We start from the raw sequence: 5,239 nt of genomic DNA, 5'->3' as shown, positions 1-5,239 counted from the left end.
AAAATCAGAGTCACTGTCAAATAGTGACCTTCCTGCAACCTGGCTTTATAGCAAGCTGTCTTCTGGAGTGGCTGCGGGAGACGAGGGAGAGGTTTTCAGGGCTGATGCAGATCCAGAGTCCAAGTGCGTTTGTATATATCATCTGCTATTGCCGTTTGTATATTTGGTCTTTTTAGGATCATTCATGTACACTCACAATACTTCTACAATGTGCACCCTGTTCCCACACTCCACCTCCACCCCTCCACCCCGCCACGGACCAATGCAAGCTTTCCAGGGCCCTTTTTATGTCTCCACAGAAGGTGCTGGCAGCTCCTTGGTACTTAATAATGAGGAGCAGGCCTTCAGACAAGGTTACTGACACCAGCAGTGGCTGCAATCGTCTTTAAGGCATATTGAAAAGAGTGAAAAATCACTGAAGGCTCCAGGAACCAAAGACAGGCCAGAGGAAGCAGGTGGGAGCCACAGCTGGAGCAAGAGGAGGGAAGAAACCCCAGTGTGTGCAGAGAGCCGCAGCCAGGAGGGGGCGTAGGGTTTGCTTGCTTCCTGCCTTCGGAGGAGCACTACCTGACCCTGAGTGGCTTCCTGACAACCCTGCACTGTTGGAGTCCCAGTCCCTACATCCTGGCTGTCAGCTCTTGCCCCACACTCCTTGCTAGTCACTTAGGTAGTGGACTCCCTGTGAGACAGATGAGGGGGACTGGCTCTAGGCACGTGTTAGGTATTATGGAAGCATTGTTGAAAGCGGTTAAAATTGCTGTAACCTTCTGGAGCCCATTTTCTATATGGAAGAGGAGCCATGGATGGGACAATTGGATGCTGTAATTGGCAGGTACTGAACTCTTTCTTGCTGTCTAAGCTGTCCTGAGCGAAGGAAGTCTAGGTCTTACAGTTAGCTGGATCATCTTTCTGGTAACATAGGTAATCATGAAAGAGACCTAAGCCTCCTGGAACCATTTTCGCCTTTGGAGAGGGGCACTTCCCCTGGTAGAGAGACTATTGTGACTAGGAGGCAAGGCCATGATTGACCCGAAACACAAGCCTTTACAACTGTGATTGCTTCTACTGTGACTGGCCAAACTAATGGCTGTGATGAGTCTAAGCCCTCCCTCTCCCTCTGTGACCCCAAAAGCAGGCTGCTTAGGCTCAGTGGGGAGTCTGCTGCCAAGTGTTTTCCTGTGCTGTCCTCCAGTGCTACAACACTCGGGCCTGGAGTGCTGTGCCCTTCCCTGCCCTTCCTTCACTTTCATAGTGCATGCCGGGCTGGTGAAAGAAGAAAAAGAACAGGGGCAGGAAGTGCAGCTTTACAGCTAAATAAGCAGCCACCAAAGTTGTTCCTGCTTCTGCTGGATAATGTAGGTACCTTATAGACCAACAGCGTGGACACGTGCACATCTCCTCCCATTTAACAGCTAAAGATCTGGAAGGCACCACGTGGAATCCAACACCCAGACACTGCACTACGTGGTGCATGGTTGTTGTCATGCCATTAGAATGAGAGAGACGGCAGGAGAAAGCAGACGGCTGTCAGGAGCCAGAGAGCAGAACCTGCTGGCCCTGGTCCCCAAATGATTCTAGACAGAATCCTCAGAACCAGAAGGATCTTAGGTCAAAGACAGAGGGAGATAGCACTGCTGCCTCCAAGGGCCGAGAGTCCCAATACCCAGGACCACCACAAAGCAACAATGGAGGGCAGACCTTGCTGTTGTTCCTGCCTGCTTGCTGCCACTTCTCACAACTGTCCAATACTAAGGAGAAAGGAAAGCTTTGAGATAGGTATCTGTGGAGCTGCTCCCTGTCCAGATATGGTGTCTATTCAAGCAGAGCAAAAGATCCTTCAGCAGCTCACTGATGATACAGGGGCTTCCCACACACACACACATACCTCAGCCCTTGCTCCCTTCAGGACAACATCTTCCAGGGTCAAGATAATGGTTGCCACAAGACGGGAGGGTTGTGAATCGGGGTTCAGGGGTAGCTGACATGTGAGACAGAGTACAGAGCCAAGGTCCATGGGTCCTTGGGCAAGGCCTGGGAAGAGGCAGGACATCTGTGGGTTGGCCCCCAAAGTTGATGTGCCTCTGTGATTTGCTGGTCTTCCTAAGGACAGGGACTTTCTGTCTTCTCCGGTCTGTCCTCTGTGCTTAGGACTAATGAGTAAGTGAATACATGTTCTTATATGATATTTTTATAGAGGTTTCTTTCTAGGGAGGATAGCCACATTAGAGTTATTTTGGCAAACTTATCAAACTTTGGAGTCCAGGGCCATACCCTAGAACTACTGAGTGAAGATCTCCATGGCAACCATCCAGAACTCTGCATTTTAAATGATCTTGGGGGGATTTTTATAAACTAAAAATAAATCTAGAAACCTGTTCTAGAGTTTCATTTTTAGTTTCTGGTGGAAAAAAATGTGTCCCTTTTCTCACCAAGTTTGAACTAAATAACACCTATCTTTTCTTCCTTGCCCTGTCCTTAAGGAATCTTAGAACTAAAAGTGCTTCTTATGTAGCTTTCATCTGCCTAGGCTTCTCTACTGAATGATCTTTTAAGGAAAGAGACCTTCAGGTAAGTGCTTCCCCAACCTTCCTCCCCAACCTTCCTCCCCAACCTTCCTCCCCAACCTTCCTCCCCAACCCTCCTCCCCAACCCTCTTCTCCAACCTTCCTCCCCAACCCTCCTCCCCAACCTTTCTCCCCAACCCTCCTCCCCAACCCTCTTCCCCAACCTTCCTCCCCAACCCTCTTCCCCAACCTTCCTCCCCAACCCTCCTCCCCAACCTTTCTCCCCAACCCTCTTCCCCAACCTTCCTCCCCAACCTTCCTCCCCAACCCTCCTCCCCAACCTTTCTCCCCAACCCTCTTCCCCAACCTTCCTCCCCAACCTTCTTCCCCAACCCTCCTCCCCAACCGTCCTCCCCAACCTTCCTCCTCAACCCTCCTTCCCAATCCTCCTTCCCAGTACCTTTCCCTATTACCCTTCCCCAATGCCTCTCCCCAACATTTCTCTCCAACCCTCTTCCCCAAACTCCTTCCCAGCCTTCCTCCCCAACTGTCCTCCCCAACTTCCTTTCTCAGTTCCCCTCCTTTAAAAAATTATTTATATTATATATATGAGAACACTATCGCTGAGCCACCATGTGGGTGCTGGGAATTGAACTCAGGACCTCTGGAGAAGCAGTCAGTGCTCTTAACCACTGGCATCCCCAACCCACCTCCTAACTACCCTCTCCAAGTTCCCCTTCCCAACTTTTCCCCCTACTTCCCAAGCTGGGCCATCTCCCTCCCTCCTTCCTCTACCATCCTTGTAAGACCCATCAGAGAACAGCAAGCTCTATCTTGTATCTGTAACCCCTCCTAGCAATCATAGGCATCTGGGGCCTCCCACACTTAGAGGGAATTAATCTTCCTTCCACTGCAGTTTCCTTTCTGATCGTATCTTCCTGTCTTCCCCACACTCCCATGTCTCTTAGAACATTCTTGCAAGTAAGGCACACATTGTGTTGGAAGCAAAGTCTGCTCTAGAGTGCACATTCAGATCAATGGTCTCAGTGTCTTCTCTTTTTTTTTTTCTCAATGCCTGTTTTGTGTGTGTGTGGTGGGAGGGATGGACCCCAGGACCTTGTGTGTGCTTGGCAAGAAGAGTCCCACCCCAGTCCCTCTTTTCCCGTTTAATTGTGCATTCCGCGCTTACAGTTGATGGTACCCCAGCCCGTCAAATCCTCAACACCAACAAAACTAGGAAATACAAAGACTCCAAAGTTTGGGGAATGCAGCAAACTGTAAGAGAATTAGGAAGCTGCTCTGATGAACTCCCACGTGACAGTACCTATGTGTAGTGCCCCAAACACACTGAGCTTCAGAGAATGCTGCATCCACAGAGAGAAGAGTGGAAAGTAATGATTGTTTTTTATTGTTTTTTTTATCAAAATATACCCGGGAGTGTAGCACAGTGGCAGAACACTTGCCTAGTGTGCAAGAGGCTGTGGGTTCCATCTCCAACACTGGAGAGGAAATAATGTTTGTGCTTTTTAAAAAAAGAAATACAGGATATTTCAAGAAATACAAAAATGACAAGAATGCCTTGATACTGGACACATCATTGGCAGCTCAACACTCAGCGTACAGCAAGCCTGTCTAAGCTGAGGCTTGTCCTCTGAAAACCTTAATCTGGTGGCCATATTGAATCTACGTCAAGGATATGGGATCCTTGTGTAAGTGGTTCCTTTTGTGTTCATGTATATTCATGTGTGTGGAAGTATATGTGTGTGTCTGTGTATGTCTCCAAGCTGCAGTCATGTCTCTGTCTCTGTCTCTGTCTCTGTCTCTGTCTCTGTCTCTCTCTCTCTCTCTCTCTCTCTCTCTCTCTCTTTCTCTCTCTGTATGTGTGCAGTGCCTGAAGAGACGGGAAGAGGGCAGCAGATTCCCTGGAGCTGGAGTAAAAAGTGGTTGTCAGACACCAAACAAGGGTGCTGGGAATCAAATCCCTGTCCCCTGAGAGAGCATCAGCGGCTTTTAATCCGTGAGCCATCTCTCCAGCCCTTAAGTCCTTTCTTTAGTCCTTGCAGGCTTTTCCCTGTGCATTGCAGCTAATGGAATACTATGTGGTGGACGCACATCCCCCCACTAGCAGTTGGAATTACAGCACCACTAACACACTTCAGTTACAACATTCACTGGTCACAGCTCAAGCGTGGGGAAATGGTGACCTCTCTGGTTTTCTGTGGGAGGTCCCTTTGAACCCCAGCACATCCTGCCATGATGACCTGAATCAGCTCACTCCCAAATACAAGCCGTGCAGTGACTTCCCATGTTTCAGAGAACCAGCCTCACTTATCTCTGGAGTCCACTCAAGCACTCAAGCCCCCAGGAATGTTTCCACTAGGATTGCCTGGGAATTCTAAAGAATCAGCAGGGGAGGTGGTTTCCCTTAGACCATCAAAAGCCAAAACAGAACTGGTTTATCCTTGTATCTTATCTGTGCCTCCTCTTCCTGGACCACATGGAGTCACTTGCTTCTTTGGATGTAAACAAAGTGTCCAGGGGCCCCCAGGCACCTGTCATATTTATGTACTCTCTCCCACCACCCTTTCAGAGTGTTTGTACTGTAGCAATGCAGGGAACTCCTGCCAGGGAAGAGAGGAATAGAGATGCCCACCATTGGTCCACAGAACTGAGAGTCTAATGTCCATGGTCTCAGTCCTACTTCCTTCCCCTAACTAGGTTTTCTGAGAAATAAC

This window comes from Arvicanthis niloticus, chromosome 4 (genome assembly GCF_011762505.2).
Source record: "Arvicanthis niloticus isolate mArvNil1 chromosome 4, mArvNil1.pat.X, whole genome shotgun sequence".
Taxonomy (NCBI): Eukaryota; Metazoa; Chordata; class Mammalia; order Rodentia; family Muridae; genus Arvicanthis; species Arvicanthis niloticus.
This window is presented reverse-complemented; position numbering follows the sequence as displayed.